At 33.1% G+C, this 13,083-nt stretch overlaps 1 pseudogene; it reads left to right on the forward strand.

Annotated features, from left to right (window-relative positions):
* The window catches only part of LOC101636811, a 74,889-nt pseudogene extending 64,574 nt beyond the window's left edge, over positions 1–10,315 (forward strand).
* The last annotated feature ends 2,768 nt before the right edge of the window (positions 10,316–13,083 follow it).

Below are 13,083 nucleotides of genomic sequence, written 5' to 3' on the forward strand. Positions count from 1 at the left end.
AAGTGGCTTTTTAGTTTCTCAGTGCAGTGCTTTAACCCGCTGCGCCACCAGGGAGGGCCTCACATTTCTAAACCAGGGAAACATGGTTATCTCTTCACCAAGTGAAACATGAATGTATGTTACCAAAATAAGTCACTCTAAAAGCTACTTGAAAATTTATTTCCACTACCAAATGGTTGAAATGGTTTAATTTGTAATCATGAGTAGATTCCAAATATTTTACAATAATTTATCCCTTTGGATTACATGAGACTTGAATATTTTTAGTCATAATTCAAATTAATAGTCCCTAATGTTCCCTTCCTCCAAATATGTAGTTGTTTTTTTTAAATGCCTTTTCTTCTTTTCGATCTAATTGATTTTGGTAATATACTGTGCCTCTGAAACTACCTTTTCCTTTGCAGATGGATCCAGCAAACACTCCACAGCATGAGGGAAAAGTGTGTGCTGTGAAATGCTACCTTTTTAATGTAAGACCCTCATTCTTCCAGCTATTGGACCATTAACAGGTTTCTACAGAATCCTTGAGGGATTATATATAATTGAAATGATCCACGCTGTCCAAGGTCAAGCTTCTTCCCAGGGAAAACTCTTATTTAGCACTGTTCTATGACCTGATTGCCTTTCTTCTAAAAGGGTATCTTTGAATGTCCTACCTGTCTCTAAATTACCCTGTCTGATTGGGTAACTGAAATCTTCTGTAATTGTGTCACAATTTAACCTTTTCTCTACATGCACTGCTGTGTATCCAATTTGCCTTTTTAAAATATAGCTCCATCATAGCGTCACAAGAAACCAAACTACAATGGAGTTGAATCAAGGAAAGTCCCCATGTAAATTTGATGGTAATTTGCACAAATGCCACCAACAGTACTTGTGTTTTATTTCAGAGGGCAACCAAACATTTGATGCTGCAGGAACAAACATATAATAGAGTATGTTTACATGTGAGATGTAGGAAAATTTTAAATCAGTAGATAGAGTAAAGTTATTGAGGTTTGGAGTATAAGAAGATGCCTGTTGGTAAGAGCTACAGATTTCTAAATAAGTTAGCAGATACATCAACGTAGAAGAGAGTTATGAAGAGTTATCTCTAGGGAGATAATTATAACAACCATGTGGAAAAAGAACTGAAGGTATAGAGGTCCACAATTCTGTAGGACAGCTTTTATGACAGGTGATACTGAAGGAAAAAAAAAAAAAGCAAAATGTGAATGAATGCAAATTATTAAGATATCTAGAATGATAATCTGTAAGATTTGATGATATACTAATAAAAGGAATAATAAAGGAGGGTTGGTACCAAAATAGCTCCTGGAATCTTAGTTTGGGATACTTCAGAGTCTGATGAAAATGGTAAAATATACAGGATGATGTAAAAGGATTTGGCTTATATCCTTACAAAAATATTATCCACATGATCTAAAACTAATGCTAAAAATGTAGGAAAATAAAATTTAAGGGATCATCAACATTGTATGACATTACTTATGTTAAACCTTTAGAACATACTTGGCAGGTAGAAAGCACATTCATTAGTTGGATAAGTAGGTGGACATTTACCAACCTAGGGATTGATGGACTTGCAACATAGTGCTAATTATCTCATCTCTCGATGGGAAGTTAGAAAACATTTCATATGATCCTTGACATATTTTGTAAGGATCAAAACAAACAAACAAAAAATCTTAAACAAGCAAACAAAAAAACAAAACTCTTGCATTATATTTTTTGTCCATTGTTCCGTATACTCTTCTTTCCAGGGATTTCTATCATGTGTGTGAAATCAATAGCAAGAAACAAATACTTTCGTAAACCAAAAGTCAAGGACAACCTCTAATTCTGCTCTGGAAAGTGTTGCATGCTCTAGAAGCACTCAAAAATGAAATAATGTCTTTACCTTTCTTAAGATGAAAAATATTTTAAGTTCTTAAGTATTATCATCAAACTCTAATCTCCAATATAGAATGTTTCCTTTATAGTAATAATGGCTATTTTTCTCTGAACTCTGTCCTGAGTGCTAGGCACTAAGTGAAAGCTTTGAGAAACTAATGTTAATAACCCTACAAAAAAAATTTTTTTTTCCATGTCTTTGGTTTCTACCTCTGGCTTTGGAATACTGGATAATTGGCTAGAGGTCAATGCAATGGGGAAGATTTTCACCTGAGGCTCTAAACCTTTACAGCTGACTAGTACAGTCATTTCTGAAAATTATCCTGTCAATCTAAAGTACAGGACAAATGGGAATCATGTCTGCAGCCTTTGCTTACTAATTCATTGAATTGCTTTCAGGAATCATAAAAATATACCAGTGAAAAGTGAATGAGGTAGAATGTTGCCATCATTATGTCTACACAAAAGACTTTCAGGCTAAAGGACACAATACTAAACATACTCTGTAAATATAAGTATTTCTATTTTTCCTTGTGAGCCTAGTAAAGGAGAGGGTAGTTGTTAGACTTGGTATCAGCGCAACCTCAAAGGCGGAAGGAAGAATTAGGCGGGAAAGGAAAATTACTAGATACATGCTGATTCACTCTATCTCCTATGTGTATCTACTTTTAGTGAAAGTATGTGATACATTTGTTTTTAGTAGTCTTTTCTTCCACACCCAAAAATATGTGTGTTAGATTCAGTATGATTGATTTAAATTTGGCTGCTAACGCTGTACCTGTCATTTAACTGTTAACAAAAGTGCAGTCATACAACTTTTCTGTTGGGCCTTTCACCTCTCTTCATATAAGAACTGTCTTTCAAGTGTGACAACAGTGGCCAGTAGGAGCAGGAAAAGCACTTTGAATGTCAACCTTCTACTCTGGTGGTTTTTATTGAGCCATACCTAATTTCATGTTTTTTTTAACAAAGGTATTGAGGAGAAGGCTGACCTTTAAAGGCAATCAGAAAGCAGTGTCATAGTTTTAAAAGATATAGTAGAAACTTACGAAGGGGGATAAAGCAATTTTTATCTTCTTAATTAGAATATTGATAATTGAATTTTTACACCAGATAGATGAAATTCAGTAGATATAGAATTAAAAAATAATGATAGCTATTTACTTCATATTTTGTTACACACAATACTTATATTAGCAATATATTTAAAATAAACAAAAATATAATAACTATCTATAATACCCATTAGATATAACCACTATGATCATTATTAGTTATATTTTCTATACTTATTTTCCACTAAGCCCATCCATACACACACACACACACACACAAAATAATTTAAAAACCTTAAAAAATTGGTGAAACTAAGGCTAACAGGAAAATCATTTCTATTAGTTGTTCTTCCCATCTTAATCTCTTCTGTAACATCACTAATGTTTTATGGGTATAAGCAAAAGTTCTAATGATGTATAGTTTTGAAATCAATAACACTAACATAAATTAAATCTTACTTGCATTCAGTAATTGATCTATTGCCTTCTGGTCAACTAAGGGAAGACTCAGAGACATCCTGTGATTATCATCATTACTGACTTTACAGTGCAAAATAAAATAGAATTAAACTTAAATTTCTCTTATTAAAAAAATATAGAAATATCAGGGAATGACACCTTGTCAGTCACATTCCATATATTTGAAACTCAATTGAGACAAACGTTGCTATTATAACAGTCCTTAATTCAAAACTTTACAGGATAAAGTGGATTTGTTGCTAAGGAGCTCAAAATGACACTTGCCTTTCTAATCCATTAGCAAAATATAAAATGCAATGCTGAAAGTCATTTTTGCCCACTTAGGCTGTACTAAGTATGGTTTTAATATTGGTTCTTATTCATATCTTGTACATTTCCCCAGAGTTCAGTATTTTGGATGACAGTTTGTCCTACAAATCACTCATTATCTTCCATTCTGATCTATAGATACATATTTTTATTATATTGCCTGTCTTTCCTTTAGTCAGGATTATAAATGCATTTTACATGTTGGAAAAGATAGCTTTATTGGAGTAATGTACAAGAAGAAGTAGAAAGAAAGAAAATAGAAAAGGTTAGGAATAATGGCTATCTATGGCTTAAAGTACAATTATTTATAAAAGTGATAATAAAAAGGAGGATGGAAAAAGAAGAAAAAATCTCAACCTGAAACTTAATCCATCAGGTGGTTATACATACAATAACAACACCTTAAAGTTGTAGAGTGACTTAGTCTTAAACTACTTTTATATACACTATTTCATATGATCTTCAGAATAATTCCATGGTATACAAAGTACTTACTTCCTTATCATCCCAAACTATTTATTGATCAGTAATTATGAGAGATTGCATGAACTGTTCTTAGAGCTAGTCAATAATGGGTTCACAATGTGGAAGAGTATTGTTATTTATGGTCAGTGATTTTATTTTTCAGACTACTAACAATATCTTCTATTCACTGTAAATAGAGTTGAAGAATCATATAGAAGCTGAGAAATTTATCTTGTCCATCTTCTTTTATTTTGTCTTCTCTGATGTTTTGTAGAAAAAGTTTATTTCTGGAGTAATGCTTACCTCTCTCAAGTACTTATTCAATAATTTTGAATAAATGTAAAATTAATAAATAAAGCCACACACTTGAATATAGTTCCTAAAGAAGTGTGATTCCTGGTCATTTCCATGAGCACCATGAAAATGGTTTATTTTTACATGCCCTGTAATTGTAATTATAGTGTTTTCTTTACATGTAAAGCATTATGTAGTAAATGGTTGTGTTATAATTTTACCTTACATATGATTGTTTAACATCAAAATAGTGCATGATGAATATTCACCAAAATACTATGACTATATCATATTGATGGCTAGAACATATTTTTTTTTCTTTTTCACTTTAATTCTTTCTGTCATCTTAGAAACAATAATCAGAAAAGTGTGTAAGAACTTTGATATAGGATTTAATCCATTATTCTTAGTCTTGATCTCAAAACTATTATTGCTTATTAACTGACTGTATGTGCCATATATTCTATAAAAATATGCCTATTTCTAGGCATATCTGAAGCATTAGGGTGCTTCAAAATATAAGTAGCATAGAATTATAAAGGCTATATTCTCTAATTTTATATAAAATTGGTCTATTTCAAATATAAGCTAGTATTTCTTAAATAATACTATTATCAAGAACCACTAATATCCAAATAATTTTTGAACACATGTATTGTTTTGGAATATATGTTGATCATTCTTTGATCTGTAAATCATTCAAATCATTCAGTGTTAGGGTTTTGTAAGGGTATGCATATTTGTGTGTGTGGCAAAACTGGGTAGACTCTCAATATTAACTCATTTCATCTTTCTGCACCTATGGACTCTATTTTCATGATTACTCACAGTTACTCTGATAAATTGAGCCAGATAACTGGGCTCTCTTATAGTATAGATAGAAAAGGTGTCCTATGCCTAAGAAGACTAAGTCATGTGTTCCCCCACAACCTCTTTTACCTCAGTGATGTTCACTAGTGCTATATTAGGATATTCATGTTATATGTAAAAAAAGACACATTTTTAAAGCCATTTTGGAAGGAAGCCTCCAGGAAGATCTCTGAAACATACGGAATTTGAGTGGAAAAGGAAAAAAAAAGCCATTAAATTAAATGAATTATTTGTTAATGCACCAATGCCAAGGCTACTACTATATTATAATGATACTAGTAATTTAAATTTTTGCTACCAAATTAAAAGAAAGAGGAAATTTTTAGGTTTAAAAGTCAAAGGATGGAAAGGAGTAACCTGAAATCAGGGGCAAGATAGCAGGTAAATTTTGCCATGCAGCATCAAAATATTACATGCCCTGTATTTATTTCAAAAGCAGATGTGGCCTGTTAAGCTTGTGGGTTCAGCAAAAGAAGGTGAAAATAACTATTTAGCACAGATTTTTGTTTATCATTGATTTCAGTAGCTAAGGATTTATAAATAGGACTAAGAAAGAACTAAAATTCAGAAAGAATTGAAAAGAGTGTGAAGGAAACAAAAGAATAGAATTTGGGAATTTTTGCTATGGTAAAAATCAATTACTTCTAAATCCCAAACCATAAAAATTAAGAAATATTTTCTAGAAAAAACTTAGCAAAAATCTTTCAGTGGGATAATGTGACCAAGATAAAACATCAAATTAAGGTACAGCCTTCTCATCATCCTGAAATTTGCATTTTAGCCAACATGAAATTGAGTGAGAGAGATATGGGAGTAAAAAGTAGAAAAATTTGAGAGAATTTGAGAACCATGTTATTAAAGAACTTTAAGTGTGGAACAGACAAGAGGCAAGTAAGTCTGAAGTCTATAGGTTTTGAAGAAAATAAAGACCATAAAAAACCCCAAGACTTTTAAAAGTTTTAAACTAACACTTAAGACTTCAATCTTCAGGAACAGTAGACATATTTCAAAAGCTCTACAATCCTGCATGAGTAGATGTTCACCTCAAACCACTTTATACTGAGACAAAGTAAGTAATAAACTAGGAAGATTTAAAGTTCATTAAAAGCTCATTGAAGATAATGAACTCTGACCTGCATGCAATAACTGGATATTTAGGGAACAGAAAGGAAGATGCTATCATAGACTATTCAACAATTCCACCACGTTCTCCTGACCATTCTCCAGCTGTTGTAGTTAGTGTGAGACCCCATGGCTAGAGAATACCCTTGTGGCAATCATCTTCAGTGTGGGAACAAATGGTGTGTGCTATTTCCACAGACCTGAACATGAAAGGCCTTCCACAAAATTCCACCTTGCTGTTTTTTTTTTTTTTTTTTTATGGTACCCAGAAAAGCCACATAAGTGATGGCAGACTGATTCACTTGATTACTTATTACAGAACAATCACCAAGAAAAAGTTCAAAAAGAAAATATATTGGGCATGTCTTGGCAGAAAGATTCTAATGCATGAATCTACCACCATTTGTGGTTCTATTATCAAGGCCGAGCATAGCACGCCGTATGCAACACTAAGCCTCACTCACCTAACAAATTTGGTAGTGTTTCACATATTCTTGTCTCTTAGGCTCTTAGAATTCTTGGTATTTAATAAGTGGTAGTGTTTAATGCATGCCTGTTTGCAAAATGGATCGTTTATTCTATAAAGAAGATAGGTAGATGCTATTTATAGAGAATTCAAGGATCATCTATGATGTGGTAAATTGAATTACTGTTCCCAATTCTACTCCTGTACAACTGTAGAGCTTTTGAAATATGTCTACTGTTCTTGAAAGATGAAGTCTTAAGTGTTGATTTAAAACTTTAAAAAGTCTTGGTTTTTTTTTATGGTCCTTATTTTATTCAAAACCCATAGACTTCAGACTTACTTGCCTCTTGGAACAAGCATGGACAACATTGAGCCTGTGGGTTTTTTTTTTTTTTTTTTTTTTAATAGAGTGATGCCAGAATATGTTTGCTTATCTCATTGATACTAAGTTTACTGTGTGATTTTTTTCTGGCCAACAGGATACACATATAGGTCACAATACGCTTCCAGCTGAAGAATTACATAGCTTTGAGATTTACACCTATCTTTCAGAGTAACAATATGATCAGTGATTCAGTTGTTTTAGATGGAGACATGTGGGAGGATATGAACCTACCTTTAATCTGGAGCATAACCCAATTGGTGAAATCTCAAGAACTCATTGTCCTCTGAACCATGGAATAAACTCAGCAATTCTGAGATTGTTTTCACTGACAACCACAGTGAAATCCATAGCTGGAAACTGAAATAAATCTGCTAACTTCAAAGTCAATATTCTATCTAATACACAAGAAGATCATTTTGGACACAGTAATTTTTATATAAAGTCCTAACTATATTTTTAATTTGGAAGGCATAATTTTCTTTAATCCATTTTATTTTTGTTGATTTCATTTTTCTTTGTACAATTGCACTATTTTTAAAAAGAAACTTTTAAGCTTTTAATCTTTGCTCACATGCAATTTGTTTCCACTATTATGAAAACTAAAAAGATAAAGAAAAAAAACACAAGATGATCATTTTCAAGTATTTTTTTTCATTCTTATAAAAATATACAACTGTAATGGATTTTGTTAATGCCTGTCAAGTCTTCTGTGGCATTTAAGAAATAATATCCACTAGAAGTTATACACTATAACTATGCAATTATTTTCCATCTTCAATGTGTAGCATGAGGGAGTACTAATCTATGGTTATTTTTTTTTCTTTTATGTTAGCTTCATATATTTAGCAACAAACTATTTAATAGCAAAATCAAGAAGACTCCTAATTATTTGTATTTATTTTTAGCAATTGCCTCATTAAATTAGACATTAGGAAAAGAAAGACTTTTATAACTTATTCCATTGAGTATCATTATTAACATGCTATTGTCCCTTCACTAAATATCCTTTTTTGTGTACTTTATTATTTTTCAGTAAAGCTTAAAAAGTACAAATTTCATTTCTTCTTTTACTGTGAGCTACATATAAGACCTCTTCCTTGGAGTGACCGCTAATTTCAATTCAGTAGAAAATGACAAATTCTTGGCAGTAGTAAAAACTTACTACTCAATTATAGTACTAGTAAGTTCAGGCAAAAGAACTATACAAGTTGTAACATTTAGAAACATCCCTGAGGGTGCTGAACTTTATTTCACATACTACGGATAAGAGTAGAAGAGGTCATGCTTTAATTTACGTATACAGTGCATCTTAATATAGAATAATTAATGTATTGATGTAGAACAAGATATTGTTGCTAGATGTTAGACTTATTCTAAATAGCTGCAAAATCACTAATCATTTTTTACCAGCTCTGTTTCTTATTATGTATTTACTATATTCTTAACAAGAATTAAGAAATAGGAAATGATCATCAAAGCAAGTAATATGCATTAAATACTAAGATTTGACATTAATAGATATATTTTTCATTTTTTTCCATGTTTTTTTCATGTAAGTGCTTTTCTTAGCAAATACAGGTGCAAAAAGGTATTAACAACATATACAACATTTAAGAGAGAACATATGTCTTATGCAAAAATAAAATCTTTAATCTTTTCATTCTTGTCTTCTTAATACTATATTTAACTTACCTTAAAGTCAGAGGAGGGTTTCATTGTGAAAATGAATGTCAGACAATGTTTTCAAGTTTATTCCAAAGGCAACATTCTGAAAATGTTTTACAAATTTCCCATTTCAAAACCTCCTTTCTCTTTCTTTTGAACTTCTGCTGGTGAGTTAGTATGACAGACTTTGTTCATCTGAAATGGTAGGGGAAACTCTGATGTTACTTCCAGAAATATTAGAGTCTGCTCCCAAATGACTGCATTTTAAGCTTAAGTTGAAATAAATAGTGTTAAAGCAGTTCAACCACAAAGGAAAGCACAAGAAGTAGGATAACATGATTCTTAATTTATAGCTTGACATGATTTTACCAAAACCTGTTAGCCTATGTTGCTAAGTTCTTGTCGTCATGGACCTTGTATTGCTTTTGTATCTTAGTAAAGTTTTTCTCATTCTTGGTACTATTGACATTTGAGACTGAATAATTCATTTTTGACAGGCTGTCCAGTCCATTATGGAATATTTAACAGCATACCTGACCTCCACCCATATAAATGTCTCTGATTCAATGATTATAAAGCATACTGCTAGATGGCTCCTCATTCTTGCTGGATATTGCTTCAAAGCCAGTGCTTTAGATTTCCCTTCAACAAACCATTCTATCGAGGCAGTAACATCAGTGATGTGGGGTGGGCTCAGTCGAGGGCTTCTTTGAGGGTTGTGTAGCAAGATATTTCTTGTCAGTATGGACATGTGAAATATTCAGAGGGTCAACCTCAGTATATCTGTGGGCTTGCTCCCAGCAATACTTCATGCTGTTGCTGTTGACTAATGGTGCCGTGACAGATGTTGAAGCCACATGTGAGGCTGTGGTTCGTGCTTCCCATCTATCCATGTCAGTGATCATCTTCGGTGTGGGTGGTGCTGACTTTGAGGCCATGGAACAGCTGGTGGACCCCTGCATACACATACTGGGGAAGCAGCAGCACGTGACAGTACAATTTGTGCTTTATCGACGCTTTCAGAATGTGAATAGGGGCAAACTTGGGAAGACCAGACCTGGAGTTTACTCTTCCACCTCTTCCTGATGTGAGCACATCTGGTCATGAGATGTAGACCTTGGGAAGCTGCAATGGATCATCACTGATTTTGCCCCTATTTTCTCCCATCAGGCCCCTCGAGAGGCATTAGCACAGACTGTGTTTGCAGAAGTACCTGTGCAACTGGTCTCCTACTTCAAGGCCCAAGGATGGGCCACATTTAAGCCACTTCCACTTCCAGCCAAGGACCCTGCGTAGGCCTCCCAGGCCTAGATTCCAGTGATAAGCTGTGGTCAGTCTTAGCCGTATGTTCCCAAGGGTGATCTATGCCATGGCTCAGTCCTGCACATGCTCCCCTGTGCTAGCACTTTATATTTTATACTTTTATACTTGTCCCTGATGTTGCTGCTTTTGATCCCACCTGCTTGTTCCTGTTCTTCCTGCTCTTCAATAAAAAATGAAGACCACAAAAAAAAAAAAAAAAGCCCACCTAGATAGTCATGCATGCTGAGGACCAGTAGCAAGGAAAGGTTAAGTCCTAACTCAGACCATAGGCATCTGTTCCTTTGAAAACAAACCACATGGTCTTAGATGATAAAAGGGACCAAAATACTCTATTTGGAATCAAGTGACCATTTGTTCTGCTCAAGGAATCATGCCACTTTTTAAGTAAATGTTGGTCTTTATTGATTCTTTTGGGAGAATCATGGGTAATAATACAGTTAGACTACCATAGATAAGTAGAAATGCATGCTTTGGAGTCCATGTACACATTTTGTTATTGTCACCATAGTCCTGCCTTTCATGGACCCATCATGATAGTACCATAGTAGGAGATTTTGATTCCATTTTACTTTCATTTTCAAGTTTAGTTCCTTTTCCCAAAAGCCTATTTTCTGTTAGGAAATCACATTTATACCATTTTCATATCTATCTACGTGCCTTTAATCCATATCTCCTTGTAATGAATCATGGGGAGAGTTACTGGTACCACAATATTTGGGGGCTCAGGGATCTGATCTGTGTGCTCCTTCACCTTGCTGGCACCTTCTTACCTTGGACATGATTATTCCTATTATACTATATCTTTAAGATATTATTTTTACTTAGTCCACTGAATTTTATGATGCAGTGTTTGTGACAGTCCCCAACTTATGGTGAACAGTTCCAGGTGGTCAAGTCTTCTCTCTACCAGTCCTCAATTTAAAAGGCTTTAAATTCTTTATTATAAATGGCATATGCTTGTTCCAGAATACCCATAACCCACAGGGGCTTGCCATAAATGGCACACTCCATAATTTTTTGACACCCAAACTTGAACTCCATAGGAGTTATTAAATTCATTAGCTCACAGTGTTGTTGATCATATTGTAGCTAGAACCTGTGCAAAGCTATGCACTAAAAGCACTTACATATTTAAGGTATATAACATAAAGATATTCCTGAAGCAATGGGATGCTTTGCCTTTGTTCTCTTCTATGTAAAGAGTTATATGTAACTCTTTAATCCACGTTGAGTTAAATTTCTTGTGTAGTGTTAGTTAGTGTTCTAGTCTCATTCATGTGTATGTGGCTATCCAATTTGCCTAACACCATTTACTTAATAACTTGTCTTGATCCATTCTAAATTTATGGCTCCTTTGTTGTAAATTAGTTGTACATATGAGTATGGTTTTAATTCTAGGTTCTCACTTCTGTCCCATTTTTCTGTTTCTAATTACAAAGACATGTTTTTAATTGCTATCTCTTTGCAGTATAGTTTGAATTCATGAATCATGATATTTCCTACTTGTTCTTTTTCTCAGGAGTGTTTTTCTTATTTGGTATCTTTTCAAATAAGTTTCATGAGTAATGTAAATGGACTAAATTAGACATTTAAAAGGGCATCCAATGAGGTGGATTATAAAGCTATTCCCAGCTACAAGTTAATTACAAGAGACTAACATAAGCTATAACAACAATAAGTATAGACTTAAAAATGAAGAGATGAAAACTGGTACTCCACTATAATAGAAAATTTAAAGCACCATGATTTATATACTTTAATCAAATAAAACAAAGTTGGGGCAACAAAAGACCTCAAAAGGCCCCACTTTATAGAATGACAAATGAATCAATATAACAAGGTGATATAGAAATGATTAATTTATATGTGCCCAATACGGCAGAACTGAAATATATAAAGACACTATAAACAGACCTAAAAAGAGATAATGATACATAACATTAACAGTATAGTTCTTCAATATCCCACTTAAAGTTATGTCCAAGTCATACTGACAGAAAAATCACCAAAAAGTAACTAACAACTTTAAGTGACAAATTGGATAAGATGAACATAATAGACAACGACAGAAAACCCAACACAAAGAAAGCAACATACATACTTTTTATAAGTTGTCATAGAACATTCTCAAAGATAGGTGCTATGTTGGGATTCAAAATAACTTCCAGTACATTTTGAGGGTGGAAATGAGATCAAGCATTTTTCGGATCATAGTGTAATAAAATTAGATATCATTCAAAAGAGAAAAAAGGGAGAATACACTAGTTTATGGAAAATAAGCAAAATGCTACTGAATATCTATTGGATCAATGCGGAAATCAAAATTTAAATTTGTCTAGAGATAAATGAAAATCATCTGCTGATCTAATATAAAGACATGATTTATCAGAGAATATAGGATACAACAAAAACAATGCTACAGGGAAGTTTATCAGTATAAGGCCTACCTCAAGAAACAGGAAGAATCACAAATAAGAGATCAAAGTTTGCCATCTAATAGAAATGGAAAAGTAAAAGAAGTGAAATTACAAGTCAGTAGATGGAGGGAAACAATAAAAGGTAGTGTAAAAATTAAATAATAGAAATAAAAAAATCAAAGATCAATAATACCAAAAGCTTGTTCATTAAAATAAAATAACAAAATAAGAGAAATCCTGAGCCAGATTCACAAAGATGGAGAGAAAACATAAGTAAATTAATTTAGGAGGAAAAGGGAATTCACAACAATTATACACACACACACACACACACACATA

Source organism: Condylura cristata, unplaced genomic scaffold (genome assembly GCF_000260355.1).
Source record: "Condylura cristata isolate star-nosed mole 26May11 unplaced genomic scaffold, ConCri1.0 scaffold00006, whole genome shotgun sequence".
Taxonomy (NCBI): domain Eukaryota; kingdom Metazoa; phylum Chordata; class Mammalia; order Eulipotyphla; family Talpidae; genus Condylura; species Condylura cristata.